Source organism: Oncorhynchus clarkii, chromosome 1 (assembly GCF_045791955.1).
Source record: "Oncorhynchus clarkii lewisi isolate Uvic-CL-2024 chromosome 1, UVic_Ocla_1.0, whole genome shotgun sequence".
In the NCBI taxonomy this organism is placed as follows: domain Eukaryota; kingdom Metazoa; phylum Chordata; class Actinopteri; order Salmoniformes; family Salmonidae; genus Oncorhynchus; species Oncorhynchus clarkii.
This window is the reverse complement of record NC_092147.1, coordinates 71,198,708-71,217,110: the sequence shown is the minus strand read 5'-3', so window position 1 is coordinate 71,217,110 and position 18,403 is coordinate 71,198,708. Positions and strand designations below refer to the sequence as shown.

The following is an 18,403-nucleotide window of genomic DNA, read 5'->3' as shown; positions in this document are numbered from 1 at the left end:
TTTCATTTCAAACTCAAAGTACAATTTCCAACAAAGTATAATTTCCATTTATTTCAAAGTACAATTTAAAACAAAGTCATTGTTCAATAATAGAGGTACAGTATAATCTAAGAAGTGAACAATAATCTAATCGTAGAGCACTGCACTAATGGCTTACAAAAAAGTAATGAGTGTTCCAAAACTGTGCTGATCCTCTTTGAAGATATATGGCAGCAGGAATATAGCTCTATTGACCATATGGCCTGAAAGACAGAATTAAACATCTTAATTCATCACACCTCCTATATTGTTATTGAACATGGCTTTAACATTCCCTGCCCAAGTGTGAATAAGCATCCACTGTTGTGCCACCTAGCCTGCTCACCACCATTGAAAATCAGTGGACCCCCCTAGCAGCTGCCCACTTTATACTGAACTTTAAGTGTAATAATTTAAAACCACAGACCTACTTTCTCCACCTCTGTTCGGCAGCCATCTAGCAACTGGGCACATGATATCTTCGGGGGACTCTTTGGGGCCTTCTCAACTACGTTAACTGCCATTTTATGCAGATTGGTTATCAGTAGCTTGTCCAGGTCCTTCTGCATGAGTGCTATCATCTCTTCCAAAAGCTAGAGAGAGAGAGAAGAGAGAGAGAGAATAAACCATAAATTATGTAAATCCATGATGTCCACACATTCTGTAAATTAATTAATCTATTGTATTTTATTCATGAACTAAATGAGATCAACTAAATAGGTCCTCAAAATACCAGACAAATATGTCAAACTCATCACAAAAACATACAGTAACAGTTGAGACTTTCTAAGAGTGAATTCCATCATATATATTGTAAATACATTCCGTACCTTCATTCTTTTTTTATGTATTGTTTTCATTAACTAAATGAGATAAATGAATAAATAGGTACTTAAACAAAATACCCATTAAATATGCTATTATTTTTTTACTGGCAGTAAGGGGCACTGTTTGGCAACACTACTAGCTACATTTCTCACTGCCAGCGTGAGGTGCTCATTGGCCCATAATATAGGCATGGCATTGCTGACTAAAAAGTGAAAAGATAATTAAACGGACATCCCACTTATGAATCACGGATTCACATGTGAAACAACAATCACCAAGATTACTATCTATCTAATATTTCATAAAATTGTGTCCCTTCCCCAATATTGTCAGCTTAATATGTTATAGCTAATATCATGCATGATGCTAGCTAATGTAAATAGCTAGTTAGCTACACCGGGCATAAAAGTTTGCTGTACACCACTGTGTTTTACTAACATTAGCAAGTCACTGTTCGTATTTAGCGAGTGATAGGTTTTGGTTCAAACAACTAACACCTCACATGATATTATATAACTGACAAGTTTGTTTTCTAGCTAACTAGGAAAATCCAAGCTAGCTAGCTAACTCATCTGACTAGGCCAGACATACTTTTGTGATCTTGGTAGATATCTAACTTAGATAATGTACCTAGCTAGCTAACATCACATGGTACATGGTGCTAAATAGCTAGCGAGCTAGCTGCACCATGTGTGAGAGTTCCCTGTAAACCAAAGAAGCAATACTGTCTAGCTTGTAGACAGCTAACGTTAGTAGATATAACCAAAGATACTGGTAACTAGATAGCTAACTAACGTTAACTAATAACTACAGGTTTAACATTGTGTCTGTGTTATAACTTTATCTACCTTACTGTGCTCTGCCAAGTCAGATCAGTTTGGTAGTAGCTATACTGTTCACTGACAAATTACTGACATTTAGGAATATGGTTTAAAATAAATTATAATAAATTACGCTAGACAAATCTAGCCAACTTTGATACTCACCAAAATGTTCCATCAGATGATGATGTAGCTATGCTGCAATTTACCTCAGAGGATCAGATGAGAGCAGGACATAAACAACGTATCCACCGTTTTTAGTCATGTTGTATAAAATAAAGACGACAGGTGTTTTGGAGTCAAGCAATGATATGCTACGTTCCATGCATCTACTGTACAGTATATGGCAAGCTTCAGTATACCAGATTTCATTATAGCAACTATTTTCAAACATATCAATGAGTAGCAAGCATTTTTTTATTAGAAGAAAAAAACGTTTGGATATTTATGCAGAAGATTGTAATGCATATCAATCAGAGCATGTTGACTGATGAGCAAAGAACATGCTATGAAAGGGACACATCTGCAGGCTTCCATAAATTTCAACCTTTTAGAATTCTGAAGAACAGTAGATGTCATGTCAAGAACCCCCACTTAACTCAAAGGCTCTTTATCAGTCAAGAGTTCTACAAGGAACCTTAAGAGCTGATGAAGAACCATTTAAGAACCTTTTTTTCCTTCTTCAGTGTTTTCAAATCCTCGCTGGACACATCTATCACAGTAGACCACCTAGTGTGTTCTTGTCACTCTATGTAGCCTATGTGATTGAATTAAACAGTACACAGCACATACATATATTTTCCTATACAGAGGCAAGGTGTCTCAGAGAAGAATATAAGTGTTTTAGCTTTTATCTGTAAGGGGTATTTTGAGTCAGAACTTCCTCAGTTGATTTATTCTGGGATAAGGAGATACGTTGCAAAATGTGATATTAAAACATAAGGTGGCAGGGCAAGCAGTCACAGATATCCCCCGGACCATATCAAAGGCCTGTTTAACACAATCAGCGTCTCTGTCAGTCATCTTAGCACATATGCTGACAGAATCATTATTTGTGACACAAGAACACATACATACCACCAAGACAAACAGACATTTAAATGTTTTACATTTTTGTAATTTAGCAGATGCTCTTATCCAGGGAGACTTACATCCAGACAGACACACAAGCACGCATACAAATCATAGATATAACTAGCGGATTACACAAGGGGATAATGGAGAACAACCCCAGCTGTTGTATCTCTTCTTCAACTGCGACAATTACATTTTTTTTACGTATTCTCTCTCTCTACCTTTCTCTATTTCTGCCTCTTGATATCTCTCGCTCTCATCCCAGTGGTGTTCCCTTTGAAGCCAGGTTCATTTCCCATGTACATCTATCTGTCTTAACAGGGCTGATCAGTACACGTTTGAAGCCAGTCTTCAGGGCCCATAAACTCTGGAGAGAGGGGAGGGCCATCTTTCAGGATTCGCCCCAGATGACTTCCTGTCTGAGCCTAAACTGTCTGTCATAACATCCCTGTCCTCATGGGGAGAAAGAAATACATGTGACTCTAGGAGAAGAGAATGAGGGGAGCACAAACTTGGTGGCATAGTGAGGCAACTGAATGTTTTCCTGGCATACAAGGTAAACAAAGCCATTAGCATGTTTTTTAGCCACACCCCAGGCTTTACTGTGACTCTAAAGGAACATGTTGATAGTATTGGAGGAGGATGGTGGTGAAATCAGAAAATTGTTAGTTGAAGTCATGTCTCCGTTCCTTCTTTTGTTTATCACAATTGCTCCAACTACCCCAATGGGATTGTGGACTACTGACAGTGGTGTAAAGTACTTAAGTAAAACTACTTTAAAGTACTACCTAATTAAGTAGTTTTTTGGGGTATCTGCACTTAACTTTACTATTTATATTTTTTGACAACTTTTACTACATTCCTAAAGAAAATAATGTACTTTTTACTCCATACATTTTTCCAGACACGCAAAAGTACTAGTTACATTTTGAATGGTCATCTCTACTGTCTCTGATCTGGCGGACTCACTAAACACAAATGCTTTATTTGTAAATGATGTCTGGGTGTTGGAGTGTGCCGCTGGCTAGCCATAAACAATTTACAACAAGAAAATTGTGCTGTCTGATTTGCTAAATATAAGCAATTTGAAAATGTACTTTTGATACTTAAGTATATTTTTGCATTTAGATTTACTTTAGATACTTAAGTGTATTTCAACAAAAATACTTTTAGGCTTTTACTTAATTAGAATTTTCTTGTGTGTCTTTCACTTCTACTTGAGCCATTTTCTTAAGGTATTTTTACTTTTACTCAAGTATGACAATTGGGTACTTTTTCCACCACTGACTACTGAATGTGTAAAGTTTAACTATGTCCTTTACTTTGGATGATACGTTTTATATGACAACATCTGGATTCTGTAACTACAACATGATTCTCAACCTCTAAACTCTGCTGCGAGTCTGTATCAAAGTCAGTATCTCTTGTAGGACATGTATATGGCTGGAATAACATAGTGAGTGAAGCAGTGAGATCAAAGAGATTGTGCTGGGGGGGGCAATCACGGTTATGGATCACATGGAGACTGACAAGGCTGGGCTTTATCCAGCGAGGGTACAGTAGGAGCCCTACTCCATCTGAAATAAAAACACGAACAGCTTCTCAGCTCCTTCGCCTCTCTTTCATCAGACTTTCTTCTTCCCCGACTAGCTCTTTTCTGCTTCTGAGTGTCGGAAGTGTCTTGATAAAAGGGAATCATATCTTTCCATTACACATGAAAGGAGTGAAGAGCTGATCTAACACTCATGGTACCTGTATAATCTCTTTTAACATCCCATCTGCTGGCAGCCACTTCAAGCTTGTCTTCATCCTCGTCAATAACGAGGATGACTTTGATATCAATCACGCTCGGCAACTAAAGATTCACATGCAGGACATGGCATTTGAAGAGGTTTTTCCATGTTCTGATGATTCTACAGTACAAAGGTTGAGCATATACTGGATGTATATAAGTAGGGGTCAACAAAGTTGAAAAGACATTGGCATTACAACCTAACTTCAGTTGAACATTTTGCCTGTTGGTCAGGGCCATACAACAGATTTCCGAGGTTTCCTGTAGAAGGCTATATTCTAGTCTACAGAGTTGTGGACTCGTGTCACAAATTTGATGACTTGATAGAAAATAAAATAACTTGAGACTTGACTTGGACTTGGAGCCTCAAGACTCTGGACTCGACTTTAACTTGAGACTGATGACTTGAAATGATCTGGCCAGGTTTTGTAATGTTTTGTCACTTGTTTTGTGGCACAGAGTCTACATGGATTAATCTAAACGCAGCCAGAGATGGTAGCCGCAGCATCTCCCTTGCAAAAAAACGTCAACAGATTGGCTAGTGAAATGCACACTCTGCACACTGATTGGACCAGCAAACTGTCAATCAACACAGGTTGGGTGAGCTAGAGAACAAACAGCTGATTTGCTGTTCGGGTGCAGCACAAACATCAAATTGAAGAGAGAGAGGATTGCCATAATAAATAAATATGCAGCTCCAAAAATCGTTTGGTGATCAATAATATTAACTTAACAATTACTACCATACTGTAGGTCTACTGGTCTTTTGGTATGTAACAGTTGCTTGATATTGATATTTTACTTATGAAGCTTGTGATTGGAATTTGTGGTTAAAATCAAATATTACTGTGGCGAAGACACAGGCACTGCTCTTCACTTGTACTCTCCAACCTCCAGCCAGTGGAGGGCTTTTTTTCTCCCGCAGAAATGTTTGCTCTTGCTTTCACACGTTGAAATGCATAGACCTTATGTGGTAAATCTATATTCCATCTAATACTACAATAATTGCGTTTCATCATTACATTACATTACTGTTGATTGTAACACGTAGACATTTCTATTTCATGTTTGATAGGCCTACTACAATACATTTTCATTTTGTAGCCAACCATTTCTTACCCTGCTCTGAGTTGGCGCGATGTTTATAGTGCACATGAACATTCGCAAAACTCGTGAGGAAGAAGTTCTGTTTATTTAATTCAACGTATAGATTCCTTTGGTCACGATTCCCCGGTTATTTTGGTAGTTCTGTCTATCTGTGTCCTATGTCTCTGTCATTTTTGTTGTGCGAAATAGGAGAAAAATAACTAGAAATAGGCTACGTGGTCTGTGCTCCTTGGAGTCAGAACGTTGAATAAAATAAAATGATTGTTCCATGTATGCATGGTGTTGGAATATCATTAATAATCATTAAGTTTGATTAAGATGAATGTACCAATGTAACAATGGATGTGGAAATTGCCTGTTACATTGTAGAACCAGTTTATTGGTTGTAATTGCCAATTGAGTAATTGTATGGTCCTGGGGGCCAAATGCTTATTATGCAGGTCTACCTGTTTGAGCTCCAGTTAGACAGGTTCAATTTGGTTTCTCAGATAGGACAGGTTAAGCCTGATACAGAGGCTATTTCTTTTGGGTTATTGCCCGTGTATATTTGGTCAGTCTACTTGTATATTTTGTATGATATGGCGCTTTCACCAATGGATCACCAAGACCTGTAAATAAATCTACACTCTGAGCACGTCAACCTGCCTTCTGCTGATTTCATGCGCTTACCACTGCTACAAGATCCATATTTTACAATTACATAGGCTAATAATTGCAGACAAAATAACGCAAAGGGCTGTCCTATAGCCTCGATAAATAGACAACGATTTGTGTTTGAACAAGTCGTTGCATGTACAGTATAGATTTATAGACTTGAGACTTTACTTGCTCTTAGAATGCACAACTTGGAGTTGACTCGAGTCTTGACCCGTTCTACTTGGGACTCAGATCTTGTGACTTGAGACTTACTTGTGACTCGAATAATAGTGACTTGGTCCCACCTCTGCTAGTCTATAAGAAATAAGCTGCAGTAAATTTGAATATACACTCAAAACAGATGTTGCTGTGTCCATGTGTATCCTGAGTGGATATAAGTCATATAAGCTATGCTTCAGAAATGCCTGTCCAAAGTCTGGCTCTCTCTCTGTTCAAGTAGCTGACGAGACAAGAAAGAAAATAATCTGTATTGTCTTGTCACAATCACTGAGTAGATGTTCTGAGCATCTACTGGAACAGAGCCAGAAAAAACAGCATACACCCCTGCAGAAAGAAACCATCAAGCCATCAATCTACGCCTCGACTTATCAAGTAGTCAATTACGGCATCTAGTGTGTGTGTTTGTGTATGTGTGTGTTTGGTGGAAGTGTTTGTGGGAGCGCATGTGTTTGTTTGTGTGCGTTTGTTTGTGTGTGCGTGTGTGCGTGTTTTAATCATCTAAGGATGTTCCAGTTAATGGGCCAGTGTAGGTCCCAATGCAGGCCTCCAATGTTGCACATTGCACTACTTGGCTGAGACATCAAGCCTCATTGATGTAATCCCATTTGTATAAAATGGCCTGGCCTGGCATGTCTGGGACTGTCCCTAAATAGGATCACTGGGCTAGATACTAAAACCTCTGAGAACGAAACATGGTAGGAGATTAAAACCATTGTTAATGACCCTTCAAAACATTTACCAGTAGTAGCTTAACAGTCCATGTTTGAGCACACTACAGAGTTTCATGTGTTACCTTGAGTTTGATATACAATCTTTACCAGGATCGTTCTTTAGAAAGTTTGCCTCCAACATCATTTATCTGAAACTCCTCCCCTTGGAGACAGATATTGAGAATTGCAAAATCATCCGTTTAAAATTAGACACAATTAGAGCCCAACTCCTCCCCAAAGCATTGTGAGTGATATACTGTACAGTACTGTGTGTCATCTGACTGATCAAGTGAATTCATTACATACAAAACATAATCAATCATGCATGCAGATATGCAATTCATACAACTTGTACAACACACATGGTACCATAAATCAGTCTATACACTTAGAAAAAAGGTGCTGTCTAGAACATAAAATGGTTCTTCGGCTGTCCCCATAGGAGAACCCTTTGAAGAACCCCTTCTGGTTCCAGGTAGAAGAACCCTTTTGGTTACAAGTAAAACCGTTTTGGGTTCCATGTACAGTGCATTTGGAAAGTATTCAGAACACTTGACATTTTCCACATTTTGTTATGTTACAACCTTATTATAAAATTGATTTAAAAAGTAATAATTCTCACCAATCTACACACAATACCCCATAATGACAAAGCAAAAACAGATTTTTAGATTTCTTTTGCAAATGTATTAAAAATATAAAACTGAAACATCAAATTTACATAAGTATTCAGACCCTTTACTCAGTACTTTGTTGAAGCACCTCTGGCATGGTTAAATCCTCAAGTCTTCTTGGGTATGACGCTACAAGCTTGGCATACTTGTATTTGGGAAGTTTCCCCCATTCTTCTCTGTAGATCCTCTCAAGCTCTGTCAGGTTGGATGGGGAGCGTCACTGCACAGCTATTTTCAGGTCTCACCAGAGATGTTCGATCGTGTTCAAGTCTGGGCTCTGGCTGGGGCACTCAAGGACATTCAGAGACTTGTCTCGAAGCCACTCCTGCGTTGTCTTGGTTGTGTGCATAGGGCCATTGTCCTGTTGGAAGGTGAACCTTCGCCCCAGTCTGAGGTCCTGAGGTGCTCTAGAGCAGGTTTTCATCAAGGATCTCTCTGTACTTTGCTCCCCACAACATGATGCTGCCGCCACCATGCTTCGCCGTAAGGATGGTGCTAGGTTTCCTCCAGACATGATGCTTGGCATTCAGGCCAAAGAGTTCAATCTTGGTTTCATCAGAACAGAGAATCTTGTTTCTCATAGTCTGAGAGTCCTTTGGGGGACTTTTGGCAAACTCTAAGCAGGCTGTCATGTGCGGCTTCCGTCTGGCCACTCTACCATAAAGGCCTAATTGGTGAAGTGATGCAGAGATGGTTGTCCTTCTGGTAGTTTCTCCATCTTCACAGATGAACTCTGGAGCTCTGTCAGAGTGACCATCGGGTTCTGGGTCACCTCCCTGACCAAGGCCCTTCTCCCCTGATTGCTCAGTTTGGCCAGGCGGCCAGCTCTAGGAAGAGTTCTGACGGTTCCAAGCTTCTTCCATTTAAGAATGATGGACGACTCTGTGTTCTTGGGGACCTTCAATGATGCAGCATTTTTTTGGTGCCCTTCCCAAGATCTGTGCCTCGACACAATCCTGTCTCAAAGCTCTACAGACATTTCCTTCGACCACATGGTTTGGTTTTTGCTCTGACATGCACTGTCAACTGTGGGACCTTATATAGACAGGTATGTGCCTTTCCAAATCATGTTAAGTTGTAGAAACATCCCAAGGATGATCAATGGAAACAGGATGCACCTGAGCTCAATTTCAAGTCGTATTTCAAAGGGTCTGAATACTTATGTAAATACTGTATTTATGTTTTTATATTTTTAATACATTTGCTGAAATTTCGAAAAAACTGTTTTCCCTTTGTCATTATGGGGTATTGTGTGTAGATTGATGAGGACAACAAATAATTTATTACATTTTAGAATAAGGCTGTAATGTAACATAATGTGGAAAAAGTCAAGGGGTCTGAATACTTTCCGATTGCACTGTAGAAGCCTTTCCACAGAGGCTTCTACCTTGAATCAAAAAGGGTTATCCTATGGGGACAGTTGAATAAACCTTTTGGAATCCTTCTTTCTAAGAGTGTAAGCAACTCTTTTTACCATAAAAACGCCGTAAACAAAGAGACCATCAGGAGTATGTGTTGATCAGCATGTGTACAGACCCTTCACTATAGTCTGATTACAACAATGACGGCTGTCGATGGTTTTACTTGTTACATCTTAATTCAAAAACATAACTTTGTTCCTGCACTGAGAAAATGCACAATTTCATTGTGTTTTGTTCTAGTTGTCTAATCAATTTTAATACTACAATAATTATGTAAAAGGTGCGATAATTCGACTGACAGCTCTAAGTGTTTGTTCTAATTGACAGGGCAGAGGCATTACAAAGAACCTTTTTAGCCTGAGGGCCAGGTCCTGTAAAAGCCAGGTCAAAGACATCCCAGACTGAACCTTCACCTGGTGACAGCCTTCCATGGAAACACCCTCTCCTCACAACAACCCTTCTGCTACCGTAACCAAATCCCCTCAGCACACACCCGCTCCTGCAGCTAGCGGTCCAGTAACCCAAACTGGACGTCCCTCAACGTGACGTTAAGTGAGCCGGCCTTGCATGATATTGCACGCTGTCCACAAACGACTACTGTTACTGTCTCTGTTACCACGTCACCTGGAATAAAGAAGAGAGCTGGAGCTGGAACAGAAGAGCTGGAGAGTAAGCTAATGTCTCTGTGAGGTCCCTGCCAGAAAAAAAGTAGGAGATATTCATTACACACTGTGAGATGTAATCAGTCCTAGCTAGGGGCCCTCCCGCTTCATAATGACTGGGGTGATTAGCGCAGGCAAAGGGACTGGGGCTCCGTGCCTCATGGTTTGCCTCAGCTAGCAGCCGGCCAGAGATAGAAGCACTCACTAAACACTCCTGCAGCTGCAACAAGCTTATCTTCTTGCACCTTTCTATTACCTGTTGGCCTGTCTCTGTTAGCTTTTTGCTAGTCACCTGTATTATTAATTAACTCATTAATCAATTAATTCTTTGTGTTGGAGTAAAGCAGCACAAAAGCTTTGTAAACAAACAATGCGTACAGGACACTGGCAAAAAACTAGATGTTTTAGAGCTACTGTCAATGTATTTGTTTAACTTAATTACAAACTCAGCAAAAAAATAAATGTCCTCTCACTGTGAACTGCGTTAACTTTCAGCAAAAACTTAACATGTGTAAATATTTGTATGAACAAAACAAGATTCAACAACTGAGACATAAACTGAACAAGTTCCACAGACATGTCACTAACAGAAATGGAATAATGTGTCCCTGAACAAACGGGGGGTCAAAATCAAAAGTAAAGGGGGGCGGAGCTAGCATGTTGGAGTGAACGGCTGTGCGTGAGAGGCTCCTGCAACTTTTTTTGCGAAATAATCTAATTTAACCTACTTTATGGCACTTTTTACAACAAATGTTTCTTTCTAGTACAAGATTGTAACTTTTTATATGAAAATGCCGAGTAATAAGCGACCAAAGGACAATAAATCCACAGCGGAGGCCTACTCCCCATTAAACAACGAGACAGACATGGCGGGAGGCACATGCAACAACGTGACACTTACAGAACTTACCCGGGCTTTGGGGGAGCTACGTGTTGCTATAGCTGAGGATCTTAAGGCCACTATTGCTGAACTGGACACCAAAATCGAGAGCATCATTCGAACGGTCGCTTCGCATGGCCAGAGTATTGTGGACCTTGAGAAAGCTTCTGAATTCAACGCTGGTAGGATCGACGAGTTAGAGAAGCTATGCACATCATTGCAGAATACTGTGCAGAGGCTTTCTGTGAAAGTGGTGGACCTGGAGGGCCGATCCAGACGTAATAACCTTTGCGTTGTTGGTCTGGCAGAGGGGGTAGAGGCGGGCTCTCGCCCCACCGACTTCTTCGCCAAGCTATTGAAGGATGCAATGGGATCAGATGTTTTGGATTCGGATCCCCAGCTGGACCGTGCACATCGCTCCCTTGTCCCAGTGCCTGGACCGGGCAAACGTCCTCGCCCAGTAATCATCTGTTGTCACAGTTTCAAGACCAAGGATCTTATCCTGCGTGAAGCTCGAATGAGGGGCAACCTGTCGCATAAAGGGCATCCATTCCGTGTCTATGAGGATTATGCGCCCGATGTGGCAAAGCATCGCGCCGACTACAGAGATGTCATGACCAAACTCTACAAAGTCCATCTTCGCCCAGCCTTGCTCTTCCCTGCAAGACTAAGAATTACCCCGCCTTCCGGTGAGAAGATTTGGCTCTCCTCGGTTTTGGACGCAGAGAAGTTTATCCGGGGATATACACCAATCCCCCGTACAGGTTAGAGTGCCTTGTTATTGCGTGTTAGGGTCTGCTCATGGACTCGAATCCATACTATACCATATTGGGTGAAAACGTATTAAACGGGCTCAACAAGGGCTACCGAACATGTAAGACGCTGAGCAGACCAATGGATGGCGGTCAGAGCTCTCAATTAACGTTACATTCACTTTCATCCCGGCTGTGCTCAGCGATGCATATTTTTTACTTCCAGGTTTGATCACTGACACCTTCGGACGGATATACTTATATTCCCCCACTTTTGTTTTGTTTCATTATTTATTTTACAATCCTTACATTATTCTTACTACCATAGCATTTATTTATTGCTTACAGGGGACTGGGGGTGATGGTTTTGGAGGGGGCAGACGCCTGGTTAGCAGGTTGATGTTTTGTGCCGTTCTGCCTTTCTGGCCGTGGGCCTCTCTCCCGACTAGAGTCCCACCAGCCCTCTGTAGTGCTTATGTCTGTGTAGGTGTGCGTACATATAATTACTATTTGTACTTTATTACTATTTTCTCTTAGCATTTTAGTATTATGTATGTGTATATTTTAAATCAGTGTAGATTGTTATTCTGGGGGATGAATGTTTGTATGTGTATGTGTGCATATGGATGTATATACATATTCTTTAAATCTATATTTTTATATATTCTTTTTTTGTGTGGGTATGTATACATACATGTACATACATGTATGTATATGTGTGTGTGTGTGTGTGTGTATGTATATATATGTATATATAGGTATGTGTATCTATATGTGTGTATGTATGTGTGTGTGTATATGTGTGTGTGTTTATGTGTATGTATGTATTTATGTATGTATGTATGTATGTATGTGTGTGTATGTATATGTATGTGTTTATGTATGTATGTATGTATGTATGTGTATATGTATATATATATGTATATGTGTATGTATGTATGTATGTATGTATGTGTATATATATATATATATATATATATATATATATATATATATATATATATATATATAGTGTATATATTTTTATTATTTTTTATTAAACATATTTTGTTTTTTGGGGGAACGTTTAATTTAACAAATCCTTGTTCCGATCTCCTGACCCACAGTATGTAAAGGTACGGCTGACTATGTCAGTTGCGGATGTTTTATTTTTTGACCGGCAGTGCTTAGCAATATAATCTTGAGGCTATACCTTGCTTATCTCTGGGATTGACCCAGGATGACGCTTAAATGCGCAATATGTTTAAGTTGCAACTTATTCTGTTTAGGTTTATTAGATGCTAACTGAACACTTAACTCGCGGGAGCCTCCTCAGTTCATATGTTAGTAGAAGTTCTAGGATAGTGAGAGGTGAACGTATAGTTGGGATTTTATTTTTGTTTTACCTCTTGTTCGAGGTCGCGCCGTGCTTTTTTGGCATCGGCCAGACAATGTGTTTATTATTTTTATTTTTTATTTTTTTTCTCTCCTGTTTGTACATGCCTGTTAAATGTGGGTTGATGGGGGGGGGGTAAGTGTTGGGGAAATTAGGGGAACAGGGTGGGAAGTAAAGGTGCTTGCAGGGGGGGAGGGGTGGGTTGGATACTGCTCGGGTGTAGGTGCTACATATGCTGATCGTGATGGTTTGGTGCGCTTTCTTACCTTTTTATCAAGTTTCATGGTATGCAGGCCACCATAGGAACTACAAACGAGAGGAGGGCGGGGCTTACATTCACTTCCTGGAATGTCAAGGGTTTAAACGAACCAATTAAGAGGGGCAAGGTCCTAGCCCACTTGAAAGCACTCTCGTCTGATATTATATTTTTGCAAGAAACCCATCTGAAGAATAACTCTCATAGCAGACTTAAGTGTAGGTGGGTGGGGCAAGTGTATCACTCTAACTTCTCTGCCAAAACGAGAGGCACAGCGATTCTGGTACGGAAAGGAATTCCCTTTCTACATAAAACCACTATTGCGGATAAAGAGGGTCGGTATGTGATCGCAATAGGAGAAATCCACTCTACCTCAGTAACTCTACTAAATATCTATGGGCCAAACATTGACAACCCCTCTTTTTTCAAAAGAGTCCTTGCCCTGATTCCAGATATCTCCCATACTAACCTGGTCATTGGAGGGGACCTTAACTGTGTGCTAGACCAATATTTGGATAGATCCTCTACCCGGCGAACCCCTACCTCCTATTCAAGCGAATTCTTGAATACCTACATAAAAAATTCAAACTTATTTGATATATGGAGGATCGCTAACCCTACGGGTAGGGAATACTCCTTTTACTCTCATGTTCACAAGGTTTACACTCGAATTGACTACTTTTTGTTGGATGCTAGACTACTCCCCTATACCTGTAATGTGAGGTATCATGATATTATAATCTCGGACCACAGTCCACTCACCTTCTCCCTGAGATTGGGTGACATTGTACCAAACGAGAGGGTCTGGAGGTTGACTCCACAGCTCCTCACAGAACCAACATTCTGTGAATATCTTAAAGACCAAATTACATTTTTCTTTGATACCAACGACAACACAGAGACCTCCCCAGCATTATTGTGGGAAACACTGAAGGCTTATCTGAGAGGCTGTATCATCTCCTTTCAGGCTGCCAGGAGTAGGCAAAACAGAGGAAAACTGGAAGAACTGGAGGGACAAATTCACTTACTGGATAGGGAGAATGCTAGCCACCCATCTATGGAGAAACATAAAAAAATTACCTCTTTAAAATTTGAATATAATCAGATTCTCTCAGCTAAAATTGCTAAATCTTTTCTCTATGCCAAGCAAAAATATTTTGAGTTTGGTGACAAACCACACAAATTACTCGCCAGACAACTTCGAAAAAATGTGAGTGACCGAATGATTCACAGGGTTAAATCTGCATCTGGGGAATTACTCTCTTCCCCCAAAGACATCAATGACAGATTCCGGCAGTTTTATGAGACTCTATATACATCTAAAGCGGATCCTAACCCCTTAATTATGCAAACATTTTTGGAGGACTGTAATCTTCCTGCCCTGAACCAGGAAGATTCTAACTTCCTGAATAAGGAAATATCTCTTGATGAAATTCGAGAAACAATTAAATCTCTAAAGAGTGGCAAGACCCCGGGCCCAGATGGATACCCTGGTGAATTCTATAAAACATTCAGCAACATGCTCTCTCCCTATCTGCACAAAATGTTGGTTCAGGCCAATGAGGATGGAGCTCTCCCTTCTAATTTGGACGAAGCGTTCATTACAGTTATACATAAGAAGGGTAAAGATCCAGAAGAGGTAGGGTCATACAGACCAATATCTCTCCTTAATACAGACCAAAAGATTTTAGCAAAAACTCTGGCTAACAGGCTTAGCACTTTAATTGGCAAATTGGTCCATTCGGATCAGACCGGCTTTATCCCTAACAGAAACTCATTCTTTAATCTCAGGCGCCTCTTCAATGTTATGTATTCTCAGAGGTTACCCAACGTGGACCTTGCCGTCATATCTCTTGACGCCGAAAAGGCCTTTGACCAAGTTGAGTGGCCCTATCTATTCAAGGTCCTACAGAAATGTAATATTGGAGATAGGTTCATAAATTGGATCCAGCTTTTATATAGGAACCCCTGTGCCAGAATACTCACTAACCAATCATTGTCGCCCCGATTTAACCTCAACAGGGGGACAAGGCAGGGTTGTGCGCTGTCGCCTATGCTCTTCGCCCTAATTATCGAACCGCTCGCTCAGACGATTAGATCTCATGCAGCAATACACGGCTATAATACTAAAGATACTCTAAATAAGATCTCCCTATACGCAGATGACATCCTCCTCTATGTAACAGAACCCCAGGCTAGTATCCCAGCTATTCTTGATGTGATCAATTTGTTTGGTACCTTCTCGGGATACAGAATATATTGGAACAAGAGTGAATTAATGCCCATACGGTCGCAAAATACCTCCTGGCTAGAACATCTCCCATTTAAGTTATCTTCAGAAAAATTTATCTACCTAGGAATTGTAGTTACCAAACAATACTCCTTACTATTTAAAGAGAATTTCCCCTCTCTGATACAAAAACTCAAAGCAAACATACTATTTTGGAGAACTCTCCCAATTTCTCTGCTCGGAAGAATTAATGCCATTAAAATGGTCTTCCTCCCACAACTGCTCTACCTATATCAGAACATCCCAGTATTCATACCTAAATCCTTTCATAAACAACTGGACTCAATTATCAATCCTTTCATCTGGGATTATAAAACACACAGGATAGGTAAAAAACACCTCTGTAAATCCAAGATGGAAAGAGGATTATCTCTCCCAAATTTTATATTTTATTACTGGGCCGCTAACCTCCGCATTGTTACGTTTCTGCTGGATGACGTACTTCCGGCATCCAGCTGGCTTAGTATGGAGCGTGAGGAGTGTCACCCCTTCTCTATTGGCGCTGTGATTTTGTCGCCTGTCAATCTGGAGATGTCACTTTATTGTAACAATCCTATTATACATAGCACAGTCCGAATCTGGAAGCAAATTAAAGTCCACTTTGAGCTTAGACCAATGTCATTCATGCTCCCTGTCGCCAGGAATCCCTCTTTTGCCCCTTCTAACCTTGATAACACCTTTGAGCGATGGGGAGAGTTGGGGATAAGTACCATAGGGGATTTATACATAGAAGGGACCTTTGCTTCCTTTGAGTTGCTGAGGGAAACTTATAACCTTCCCAGAAGTAATTTTTTCAGATACCTACAAATTAGAGACTACGTTAGAAAACACCTCCCAACATCTGGGAATGCTAAACCTTCCATGTTTGACGGATGCATAAAAATATGCCCCGCCTCCGATAAACTGATATCGCGTCTATATGATGCTTTTCAATCTGTTAGCACACCTTCCACTGATGCCATCAAGGCAAAATGGGAGGAAGAACTAGGGACTGACATCTCGGTGGCAGACTGGGAAGAGAGCTTGGAGTATATCCACACATGCTCCATTAATTCCAGACATCGTCTCATACAATTCAAGGTATTACACAGATTACACTATTCCAAAACTAAACTGCATAGGATATTTCCTGACACATCCCCTACATGTGATAAATGTCAGGCTACGGAGGGTACACTACTCCACTGCTTTGCCCTATGCTCTAGCTTGCATGGTTATTGGAGTGGAATTTTTGGGATCCTCTCTGAAGTTTTGGAGACTTCAATAGATCCAGACCCGCTTCTGATAATCCTGGGAGTATCTGAGTCCCTAAACGGATTAACCAACCCCCAAAAACAACTAATCTCGTACGGTCTCATCTCGGCAAAAAAACTAATATTGTTGTTTTGGAAGAGGAGGGAAGCGCCCTCTACCAAATTATGGCTCAGTGAATTGGCAAACACTGTACACTTAGAAAGAATTAGATTATATTCTGAACAATAAATTATCAACATTTGATCAAATCTGGCAGCCTTTCCTCTCCTACTTGGACGAGTCAGCGCTGTGAATTTGTACTTATTAACGCACTCTCAATTGTAATATTTTAATCTACCTTTGGGCAGCATGTGATGGCCCTGCCACCTGAGCAGTTGGGGGGGGGGGGGGGGGGGGTTGGGGGAATTAGGGGGGGGTTTGGGGGGGACATCTTCCCTCTTTCTTTCTACGTGTCCTTGTTTTTGTATGTCGTGTTTTGTATTATTTGTTCTGCACCCAGAACTCTGGGTCTTGTTGTTCCTGTATGCTCTTTTATGTTTAGATAAGAATTGTATACCTGTCTTGTATACCTATACACCATTCTTGTGTGTGTTTAATAAAAATATTTGAAACAAAATCAAAAGTAACACTAAGTATCTGGTGTGGCCACCAGCTGCATTAAGGACTACAGTGCTTCTCCTCCTCATGGACTGCACCAGATTTGCCAGTTCTTGCTGTGAGATGTTACCCCACCCTTCCACCAAGGCACCTGCAAGTTTCCGGACATTTCTGGGGTGAATGGCCCTAGCCCTCACCCTTCGATCAAACAGGTCCCAGACGTGTTCAATGGGATTGAGTTCCGGGCTCTTCGCTGGTCATGGCAGAACACTAACATTCCTGTCTTGCAGGAAATCATGCACAGAACGAGCAGTATGGCTGGTGGCATTGTCATGCTGGAGGGTCATGTCAGGATGAGCCTGCTGGAAGGGTACCACATGAGGGAGGAGGATGTCTTCCCTGTAATGCACAGTGTTGAGATTGCCTGCAGTGACAACAAGCTCAGTCCGATGATGCTGTGACACACCGCCCCAGACCATGACGGACCCTCCACCTCCAAATCGATCCCGCTCCAGAGTACAGGCCTCGGTGTAGCGCTCATTCCTTGACGATAAACGAGAATCTGACCATCACCCCTGGTGAAACAAAACCACTTTTTGTCAGTGAAGAGCACTTTTTGTCAGTCCTGTGTGGTCCAGCGACGGTGGGTTTGTGCCCATAGGCGATGTTGTTGCCGGTGATGTCTGGTGAGGACCTGCCTTACAACAGACCTACAAGCCCTCAGTCCAGCCTCTCTCAGTCCATTGCGGACAGTCTGAGCACTGATGGAGGGATCGTGCGTTCCTGTTGTAACTCGGGCAGTTGTTGTTGCCATTCTGTACCTGTCCCGCAGGTGTGATGTTCGGATGTACCAATCTTGTGCAGGTATTGTTACACGTGGTCTGCCACTGCAAGGATGATCAGCTGTCCATCCCGTCTCGCTGTAGCGCTGTCTTAGGCAATTTATTGCCCTGGCCACATCTGCAGTCCTCATGCCTCCTTGCAGGATGCCTAAGCCACTTTCACACAGATAAGCA

The 18,403-nt window shown here is 41.1% G+C and overlaps 1 protein-coding gene across 1 annotated transcript in view; it reads right to left on the bottom strand.

Moving 5' to 3' along the window:
• The window catches only part of LOC139411624 (protocadherin-15-like), a 269,777-nt gene that overhangs the window by 224,272 nt on the left and 27,102 nt on the right, over positions 1-18,403 (bottom strand). The window lies entirely within an intron of this gene.